Below are 11678 nucleotides of genomic sequence, written 5' to 3' on the forward strand. Positions count from 1 at the left end.
ATAACTGAGTCAGCGGTTTGCATGTTTTTGCCAGCGACCTGTCATCCTGTCAATCTGTTAGTCTGGCATATTGTCATTTAGTCTCTTTCTCTCTCTCTCTCTCTCTCCCCATCCATCTGTGTGGCTGCAGGAAGAGGATGCCGTGTTTTTTTTTTCTTTTTCTTTCTGCTGTGCTGGTGTTATGGGTGGAAGTCAAACACTGGAGAAAAAAAAGAAAAAAAAAACGCACACACACCTGCAGTCGATTACAATGCAGCAACAATGACAATGATAAGCTTATTTTATGGTGCCCGGTGTTGTCGCCCTCATGCCTGTCTCCCAGTGCATTGTGTTGAATGAACATGGTTTTATTTTAACTGTTTCAATTGACTGAGCCCGGCTGTGTTTGCCGAGCAACTTTTCTAAATTGAAGTTTCCATTCCAAACCATTATGGATTTGATTAATTCTCACTTGTGAAATGGGTTCTGTTCGCTTTTTCTTTCAGCTGTGCGGCGAGCGACCTGAAATTGGGTCTGCCAGGTGTATCCTAAGCACTTACTGAGGTTAAGTAAGATCTGAGGGGTGAATGTTTGCACTGTCATCAGGAGGACGGCTGAATGTCCACATATAGGCTCCATAATGTGGGTCATCGCTGTTTCACTTTCAAGTTGCCTTCGGAAAGACACCTGGCAACTCAGTCCCCCCCATGAGTCTAGAAGGGTTCAACTTGCTGCAATAAGAAACTTCTAGTGAGAACTGGGAAGCAAGTACAACAAAAAGAAACATATTTCTAGCAGCCTACATGTTTTGCTGCAGTGTTGAGGTCAGGGGCGAACTGGACTGCTACCTGCACGACCAACTGAGGTACCTGGCTGATGACAGCTACACTTAGCAGCGATTGGCGGCTACTCTGGTCGATGATGTTGCCCCCTGTTCACTTGGAATAATGGCCAATGACAGCTGGCCAATTCTTACATAGCCTCTTGCACCTTAAATGTTGTGCCACTTTTTAACTATAGTGCTGGGTAGTTTAATCTACAGCAGTGCCACATATTCTATGAGACTGTTGTACGTCCGTTTTGTGGCTGCGAAGAACAGATCACTCAACCTTCCGAAAGGTTTCATCTTATTTTCCAGCTAATCCGAGAGGGTTTTAAAACATTTTCTTATCTTAAAAAGTAGGAGATTTTTCTCACTCCGCTAAGGAACAGATTAAGATTACTATCATCATGCATATTCTGGACTTTAAATTGGAGCAGCTGGAATGCAAGCAATTTCCCCTTGGGGCTAAAAGTGTTTCTGATTCTGATACTGATTGTTAGCAAACAGTTGTTTTTTTAAAACCTCCTCGCTCTCCTTTCCGCTCTGTTTTGAATGAAATACCCGGCTCTGACCGGTAGCTGCTTAGCACTCCTCTGCAAATTCGCTGCGGAGGTTCAATCTTACTGTTCCCTCTCACTCTCGCTCGGGCCGAACTGGATCAGATCAACACAATCATTTGATCCTTCGTTGATTAAGAACAAAAAAAAAAAATTTAATTTTTGTGATGAATGGCACATTTTCCTCTAAACAGGGTTCTTATCTATCTTTATTATGATCCCAGTTTTTACACTGACAGGCACCTTATTAGACCAGAATGCAGCTGGAGGTCATGTTGTTTTTTGAATAAGGCGTGAGTCAGTGGCCAAAGACACTGAGAGAGAGAGCACTTCAGTGAGAGGTCAGTCAGCCGCTTATGTCAAGCAGGTAAAGACAAGGCACGTTAAAGGAAAGTGGGTCAGGCAGGGGAGAGAAGTTCATTCCTTGAATGCAGATGGTTTTTAAAAGCACAGAGCGTCAGGAGGAGGACTTCAACTCTTCGGCGAGTTCATCAAGGAGGCAGCGAGTTCCCAGTATTTCAGAAGCTGTGAAGAAAAAACATTAAACGCACGTCATTCTTACACTGGGTGGGACTTGTCTTTTTCACTTAATCTTCAGAGAAAGACAATGAAATATGCATTAGTTTCAGGGCTGAACAATTAAGCCCAGCACTGAAGGGTTTTTTTTCAACATTTCTTCTCTAAAGGCAGGAGCACTGCCCACCGCCACACTCTCACTAATTGCGAATCATGCGCTGCTTAAGGTCCCTGAACGTGTAATTCATTTCCAAGTAGGGCCTGATTATTTCTGCGGAAAAAGGAGAAAAATGAAGAGACTGGGAAAACTACATTGTTATGCAAGTGAGAGACGCGCTGTCTGTGTATCAGCCCGGGTTGATAAGCTGTTAAGTTTGTCGTGATTGATTTCCTGTGTGTTCTCGCTACGGGAACGAACAGCCTGCTTTGTGTGCGCGTTTGTTTCTGCCCGCCGTCGTGTGCCAATGCGTGCTGGTGCGTGAGAAGCGGGTAAGGAAGAACACGGGTAAATTTCCACAGTGAGACCAGACCACCACATCACTTTGCCATCCGTCTCTCACAGAGAAAAACAGACATGGCGGTTGACGGCTGCAGACGCGAAGACTCTTCATGGAGCTGCTTCATTTCCAGGCACAGGACCGAGCTGGAAAATTTTCACATTAGGCTGCTCACGTCACACACACACACACACACACACACACCTACATAAACATGCTTGATTTCATTTCACCTCCTCATCCTATTGTTAATTTTGGTTCCTGCATCTGAAGATCCTCTGCGTGGTAACATGTTACCTTTATTGAATCTGGCACATAATCACAATCAAACACATGCACTCAATTATTGAGACGCTCTCTAAAGTAGGGCCCGATATAAATAAGCCCTCAGCATCCTGTCACAACCACGCCAAACGTTGGTGTTGCTTTTTAAAGGCAGCCTCTCGGAGGTGACGGTTAGGAGGAAATGGGGGAATAGCACTGAAATCTTCGGGGTGAGCTGTTGACGTTTTTTTTTTAAGTCCATACGTGTTGAGAGCTGTGTGAAACCTCATTTGTGCCTTAATCATTCAGCGTAAATACTCAGAAATACTTAGCAAAGTGTTAAATACGTATGTAAAGCAGAGCCTAAAAATAAAACGACTCCATGTTGTGACCACGCTACATTTTAAAAGGTCGGATTTTCAGGTTCATGCTCTTATTTTGAGTGTCTACCAGAAATCCTGACCCGCTTTAATGCTAAAAACCCACATGACCACTGCTGCAGCACCTCTATTCACCCTCTGTCAGAACGCTCTGTTTTAGTGCCTGTCTCTTTAAGGCTAGCTTCCCAAAAAGCCTCCCAGTCTGCTCTGATTGGTCAACTTTCACAGGCCTGAGCAGGAACTGTTCCTGCCACCACAATTGTGCTGAGGTGGTATGATATCAAAACACAGTATTTGCACCTACAGCTATAATTGTAATCTAAAAAGATCTTCAACATTAACGGCTATGTCTTAAACTGTTAGCACAGCATTGACCATATTAAGTTGTTATGGTCATGTGGTCATATGTGCTAGCAAACTTTGCATATTTACACACCCCAACACACGCAGCAAAACTAACATGTAACTTAATGTTCCCCGATAACCCTAACCCTGCAAAAAATATCCAACTCTTTAGCTGATAAACTCTACACAGTGTTTGACAACCCTGAGTTCATCACTATGGTCGAACACCTTTTATATTACACATAATCATTAGATCCACAGGACAAAATGATAAATGTAGCATTAAAACGACTCTGGATCGTGCCTTGTTGTAAAGGTGTGGTATTCCCCTCATCAACAGGTCATTGTGAAACCTGAATATCACTGGAATTGCTTTTGATTTTCCATCATGGGGCGATCTTCTGAGAGCCAGGATCAAGAACTGCGAAATTTCCATTGACAGCAAGATGATGAATAACGCAGCGAGCTCGGATGCAAGGGAGACTCGGCCGGTGTCGGCGCAGGAGCCGTGGAAATAGAGGGTGACGCAAATGACACAGCGTTTCTATCATTGTGTGCATATGCACGTGTGGCCCGAGAAGGGAGAGGAAAAAAGAAAAGAGGGCTCTGTGCCAGTGCAATGCACAGCCTGACTCACCACAAACCCTCTCTGGCCTGTGGTGAGTGTACAGTACACGTGTGTGTGTGTGTGTGTGTGTGTGTGTGTGTGTGTGTGTGTGTGTGTGTGTGTGTGTGTGAGCCCGGGATGGAGAGCTGTCACCCCATGTAAGAGGAAAGGGCTAGAATTAGAATGGAAATAAACAAGTAAGTTAACAAAACAGAGAAACACACACACACACAAAAATGTTGAAATTTTCCTTTCTGGGGCGATGAGTCATTTTTCGGCGTGAACATTTCTTCAAAGATGGTGGATTCCACCGCGATGTCCTGTGGATTTTAAACCTCGGGAGGGGTGATGTGAGGTTATCAAAAGTGCTAAATATTATACTTTTTATTTTAGTTTGTCACCACCTTTGGAGCAGTGGGTCTAGGTGGCACTCTCCTTTTACAGCTGACCCCGCCCCCCTTTGTGTCCGTCTGTATTTCATGTCTATATTTGTGTTCACTGCGAGTGTGCTTGCCTGAGAGAGCGCACTGAGCATCCTCCATTCTGATTTTCTCTGCCAGGAAACTTCACACGTTGACGTCTTTGGGTAACAGATTGAGGCTGCAACGTGAGAGGAAGGCTCACAGTGTGGTGCCGCACACTGATGCCAAGTTGTCACTCACAAATGTGTGTGTGTGTGTGTGAGCGTGCACACAGCGCTACTCCACAGAGTCAGTATGTTAATACTTACATGGCATTCCCTCGATTCCCCCGGTGTTCTGTTGTTTTTAGACTCGGGCTGACGCTGTGTGTCGTCAGACAGTGGAAAACCTGTTTTGTCCTCGAGTCACAACACGCAATATGCAAATGTATGGATCGCAAGCTAAATTTAAGACTGGACTGTGAGTAACCACTGACTGTGTCCCCTAATGTAATATCTGAACCACGGTGATCAACTCCCAGACTAATAAAAAGACTGTGTTTGTTTCAGAGCTAGAACCTAGTTTCAGCCAGCTACCTGGGACTGAAATCATCCCCAATGTGTTGATAGCAGTGTGAAACCTCACTTGTGCCTTAATAATTCAGGGTGAATATTCAGAAATACTTTGCAAAGTGTGAAATACGTATGTTAAGAAGAGCATAAAAGTAAAACAACTATGTTATGGCCACACTACATTTTAAAAGGTCGGATTTTCAGGTTCATGCTCTTATTTTGTGTGTCTACCGGAAAATCCTGACCTGCTGTAATGTTAAAAAAACCACATGATTTTTCATGGACTGACCGCTGCTGCAGCTCCTCTATTCACCCTCTGTCTGAACGCTCTGTTTTAGTGCCTGTGTCTTTACGGTCAACCTCTCGAAAAGCCTCCCAGTCTGCTCTGCTCCTGAGCAGGAACTGTCCTTGCAACCGCAATTGTGCCGAGATGGTAGAGTTAAGACATCACAATACAGCACATTTCCACCTAACCCTAACCCTAACCCTAAATCCCTTCTTTTTCAAAAATCTGAAATCCTAAACCCAACCTAAGACAAATATTGGTGACCTTATGGTTCAAAATTAATTTCATGTCATTTTTTAAATCAAGATGGGTGTCATTTCCAGGTGTTAGCATTAGCATGTTACTCGCAAAAACAAATTCACATTCGCTGCCAAGACAAAAAACAGCACTGGTCTTTTGTTCGAAATGCCTCGAACTACCTGTATAATGATCTGATCATGCCTGTAAAAAGGTGGAAGTAGCATGGATTTATTATGAGGGAGGCCGTTTCCTGCCAGCAGTCAGCACCATGGCCATCATTGCCTGAAAATACTAATATAAACATTGGCACTGACAACCATTTCTCTTTGATGGCACTGAGGACGTGTCTGAGGAGGCGTGCTGCACTTCCGTACGGGGCTGTCTAGAAAGACGAAAGATGAGAGAGGGGCCATTAAGTGATCCACGAGGGCTTGTGGGCTAAAACCAATCACACAATCTCACATCTCTCAGATGTCGGCCCACTCTCCGTCCATTCACTCCCACGGACGGGTCTTGTTGAGACACGTGCATGTGCGCTCTAGCGCCAGAAAACAAGCACAACTCATCATCTTGTTTCACTGATGTAGGTGGCACAGTGAGTGCTTCATGAATTCGTAGAAATACTAACTCTCCTTAATGCTGTTTCCAGGCTTACATAAGGGCCATTACATTAGAGTTAAAGTAATGGAAAGTAATTTTCCATAACTGGCTCTTTGTCTGTGGTTACAGCAGCTGCTAAAAGATTTATGTAACGTATGAATACGCGTCGTTGCCGTGCAGAAAGCTTGACATACTGTATCTCTGAGGTTTGTGTCCCCACAGTTGTGTTTGTGTGAGCTCATAGGATTGAAAAATGACATTGGAAAAAAATCACTATCCTTACAGAAACAACATCTCTGTTTATTTTCATTGTTTGTTTTATTTTTCGATCCATTTCACTTTAAAAGTGGGTCAAATAAATATGCATAATGTGAGAATGGCCCACGGTGACAAACCTACAGAGGACTGTGCAGTTCCCCTCTACTCTGCAGCTCTTCATGGCATCTTTTAGCTCACTGTTTTGATTGTGCAGCCCACATCTCTACTGTTTCGCTTCAGGCAGTCATATACGGCTGCTTTTAATAAAAAAAAGAAATGACAGTAATCACACTGTACGCTACCCATCCAGCCCTACACCGTAGCCAGACAAAGCTAGGAACCAGCTGGTGAGACGTTCAGCAGTGTGTAAATATGGAACTTTCTGGAAGAGCAACTTCATAAGGTGGCAGTATAATAACATCTAGTGTCACAGGTTGTTAAGCTGCCGCCATATAAACTAGACAGAGGGAGACGCAGCGAGGCAAAAATAAGGGAAAGAGATAGAGTAAACGACTCTGGCATATTTGTGTAATATAAAAATAATAAACACACATTAAAAATAAGTTTTCTAAGCAGCACTCATCACAAACTACCTTACAAACAAGCAGCTTTAAACAGCAATGGGAAGAGTGAGCCAAAAAACAGTAAAAGAAAATATACAAGACCAGCCCAACAGAGTAGCTTAAGATGACGTCAAAAAAAAACAAACCCAAATCAGGTCAGCAAGGATGTCACCATACCAGGAGTGCAAAATATGAACGCAGAGCACATTACATAAGACCTATAACAACAGATCTTATCTGTCCAGCTCAGCTGAACTGAAAACAACATAGAGTCAAGGATTGTGTTTGTAGAGCGTGAGCAAACATTTATCTATGGTTTCTATAACTACAGGAAAGGTGTCTGTGTGTGCCTCTGATGAACTTTGACTCAACAACTCAACAATGCAAATGATTTTTCATTTTACAGCGTTTTGTTGTGGTTTTTGAGTGCTGACCCAACAGGACTGTGAGAAAGGGGCCTTTAGTGTCCAATGCTCCAATGCCAATATTTGCCTCTCCCGCAGGTGTAAGAAGTATGACGACCCCCTTGATGTCAGCGTGATGTGTGACTGCAGTCTGTGCTGATGCAACAAAGTCCCTCAAAAACAAAGTCAGTCGGAGCTCCAGTCGAGTGGATGTCTGCTTTGAGGAGACTGAAGTGTTGCTCAGTCTGACATCCCGATCACTCGCCTCGCCGCTCCGCCAAACAGCAATTTGCTGAAGTGCTGTGAGGTCAGTTTGGACAACTGGCTACTTTTTCCTCTCTCGTGTGGGAGATGACTTCCCCCTGTGTCGTTTGGAAGTGTTTCAATGGCTTCCTATGTGGCAGCCTGGTAGATTTGGCACACTGAAAATAAAAACACGCATCACCTCTCTCACTTTTCTTAAGCTGTGATGTGTGTGTCTTGCTTTTCCGGGTCCGTTTTGCTTATCAGTGTGGTGGCACGGACCCGAAACTGGTCAAATAGAGACACTGTGATATCAGATCAAGTTGTCTCTACAGCATGCTGCAATGGTAGCTGAAAATACTTTCAAAGAATAGCTAGACATTTTAGCGTGGTATACATTCTGACACTTACTTTGTATTTGACACAAACAGCGGTCTCCTAATTTAGAATACTGACAATAGAGGGGCCGATCACACAGAGACTCATCACTAGAGGTGCCTTGAAAAAAAGCACGTTTTGGACTAAACAGCGTGGAGCAGCGTGCTGTAAAGTTTATTTCAACTGACTACTAATGTGTCTCTGCGTGATCAGCCTTAATTCTCAGCATTAGAACAAATTTAAAGTCAATTTCCCAAGATGTCTCACTTTCGGTTTTGGATTCTTGTTTCCTCGAGGCCTACATTCAACAGTGATCACACAATAACAAATCCATAATTTGAAGCTGCAGGTATACCTCATTCTACATGAGCAGCCATAGGAAATAAATCTGATACAATACAGGAACAGATCATCAGTTGGAGAAAATGTTTATGTGTCAGCTGTCGACATCAGAAAACACTGTGAAGCGGGATCATAAGAAGAGGAGACAACACCACGTTTATTGTAGACTTCCATTCAAGAAACTGTGTCTTAACTGCTAGAAGAAATTGATCAAAGGGAGAGTGACGACAGAAGTTCAGAGGATGTACGCTAAAATGTCCAGATCACATGAGCCATTTCAAAGCCTTCTGGGCCTTAATGCTGTACTGCGGCTGCTGGGGACTGTTTAATATCAGCGTATGTCATCATTCTCCCTCCAGAGCTGTTTTGGATGAGTAACTCACTTATCCGTCCTTTAATCGGACTCATCTATGAAGACTCATGCACGGAGGCTATAATTATTGCAAATATCAGAGCCGTAAAGCCTCAAAAGGTCACTGCAATCACTGCTGTCTGCTCTGGAGCGATGGTATGCGATGCCACCTGCGGTGTATCAATGTGCACTGTCTTGTACTTGATACAGATAGAACTGGACTGAAGATAGCAGTGCCAACATATGATTTCTATGGAAATTTAGGCTCTTAATTAGGATTTTTTTTTTTCCATTGTTGCCATTGTTGGAACCAAAATGACCCTTTTTTTTATCACAGAGAGCAAAGTACTGTATCTATTGAGCATCTGTTCAAATGTGAAACCCAGCTTGCATTTTCATTTCATTCTCATTTTGTTTTCAGATTATGCAACGGTGTGTTATGAAACAGCGGGTTCAAAATTCACACACAGATGTAGAGGGGAGAGCAGCCACGACACATTTGGTGACACAAATGACTGTGCAACCCCAACCAGCCTCGGCAGGTGGTGTGTGACAGGACTTGACATCAAAGACCGGTCGGTAAATCACACCCCAATCTCACACACACAGCCTGTGTGATAATTTTGCGCAGGGCTAATTATTCTGTGGTTTTTGTTTTTTTTTTTTTTTTTTTTCCCCCGTCCAGTTTGCAGGTACTGTCGCTCTGGGAGGGGAAAAAAAAAGAGTCTTAAACATCATCACCTCATCTTGTTGGGCCCTGCTATTTACTTGAAATAAATGGTTGAATTTGAAATTATTACTCACTTGTACACACACAGCCTTTGGGTCTGTGGGTCCCCAAACAAAGAATATGTAAAGCCGACCAAACATACGCGTTAGATAACGGTCAAATCGTGAATCGTCGTACACAATGAAATATTATAAAACAATTAAGTAAAATGGGTTACTGGCACAGGTGTAAATCTGCTTGAAGGCTGTCAAGCTTGAACCGCTTTACCAAACAAGAAAGCGGGCGAGCTGCATTGTTGTGACGTGCAACACAGACTGACTCCTCTTCCATGTTAAATATAGAGCCATGGAGCATTGTTTTCAGGTTCATATTGTGTGCTATGGCAGGGAAACACGGGAGGAATAAGACCCAGGGAGAAGACTGTATGTACTGGGAAACATATGACCCTCGGAACAAAGGAGCCTTTGTCACGTTCCCATTGCGTTCGACGTAGATATCTGGAGCACAGAACCCTGGAAACATAGGAATGACCCCGAGTAGGGAAGCAAACATAAATCAACATTGGCTACAGTAACAAACTGCTGTGTAACTGACATTATAGGGTCACTTTCCTGATGAACTCGTATCCTCTAATGCGACTGTTAGAGAAAAAAGAAGGGAATATTTTTCATCATGTAGCCAGTTGTTGGCTTAAGTTAGCTATTGCTAACAAACACGAGGCAATATTAGATATTACTGTGCAAATGGCATCATGAGTGTGATCTTTTATAATTCTTCTCTGTCTCTCTCTCCTCTCTTTGTTCTTCAGCCAGCATGTCACAGAAAAAATGTTTCATAGGTTTTGTCAAAAAAGTAAAACAGGCACCTTCCATCTTGGAAAATGTGATTTGTGTGTTTTTTTTTTTTTTTCATTACCTTAGAGAAAGGCGACAGAGGAAGCAGGGCCTCTTCAGTGAAATTGCAATATTGGCCAAGCCATGTCCCTACAGTAGCCTGGAATGGACAAACCAAGCACTGGCTCTGGAGAGGGCCTATGGGATGCGTTCTACATGCTTGAAAGGAGGACGGTGAAGGGAGGTTTATGTTCTCAGCTAGACGCCACTAAATCCTTCCCACTGGTCCTTTAACCGTCACATGTTTTCATGTTTGTATTATCACTTTGCTCTGTGCGCCATTCATTTCTGACGTCTTTCCTTATCTCATTGCTCAACCCGTACTTCTCTCTGTTTCTTTGTTTTGTCTCTTTTTTGAAACTTTATCTCGCCGTGGCAGATCGGCCCTGTGACTTCAGATGGGACGTGGCAAGTTTTGCAGGAGACACAAGCGTCCTTGATCCATTCCAATGCCTCTAATAGACTGTTTCAGTCGCTCAGACCATGTTTTCTTTGGGCAGTGACTGCTGCCCTGTTACAAATTATTTCTCCTTTTGGTCACGCACATGTGGCCATGGGATCTATCCAGTCAGTTTTCTTAAGGGGCGGGATTACGATCCTGCTAATGAAGCCTTTCTATGCCGGCCTTGCTCTCACAAAGGCCCTCAGGCTTGTATGGTAACACCTGTCATGTTTGCTTCTGCTGCCACCTCTGCACCCACTCACCTGCTGCAAAGCACACATTTGCATGGTGTGCATGCAGATCGCTTTTTCTTTCTTTCTTTTTTTTCTTTTTTCAAATAAACTAGAACTAAATGGAAAAAAAAACCAGACCCTGTTCATGGTATTCATAAGCTGGGAAGGTGAAAGAAGATTCATCTATGTTCATGAGTTTACATAACGGCTGTGAATACAATTACCGTGTGTGTGTTTACTTATTATTGTTATGTGTGGTGACATACTTAGCTATTGCCTTATGGTATACACACACACACACACACACACACACACACACACACAAAAAAAAGGTTACGTGTGTGTGTGTAAGAGAGAAAGAAAGTGAGCGTGTGAGTAGTGCTGCTGTGAGAAGTTGAACGCCGTGGGAAGGTCACAGCAGAGAGAGAGGATGTTGGGAGGGAGCATTCTGTGCCTGGATGAGCTGGGCTACACAAGATAAAGGCTGCGACCTTTAATCAACGGTGTAAAGCCATCTACACAAATGCTATACACACGCATATTGCCAGCAGCTCTTTATTTTGACATATATCAAACATGTTTACTGTTAGATAACTTTAAAAAAAAAAAAAAAAACTGTGGTGGAGAAAGAAAAATAAATATTCACCTAAGGCTGCTGTGAGTGACTGGTCAGTAACCGTGTCCCTCTCTCCTATGCTCAAGAGGATCGAGATGCTCTGGTATCCCCTGCCCATTTTATCCAATCCTGACCGAGAACTTCGCAAAGAGGTGGT

The sequence above is a fragment of the Acanthopagrus latus genome, chromosome 20 (assembly GCF_904848185.1).
Source record: "Acanthopagrus latus isolate v.2019 chromosome 20, fAcaLat1.1, whole genome shotgun sequence".
NCBI lineage: Eukaryota > Metazoa > Chordata > Actinopteri > Spariformes > Sparidae > Acanthopagrus > Acanthopagrus latus.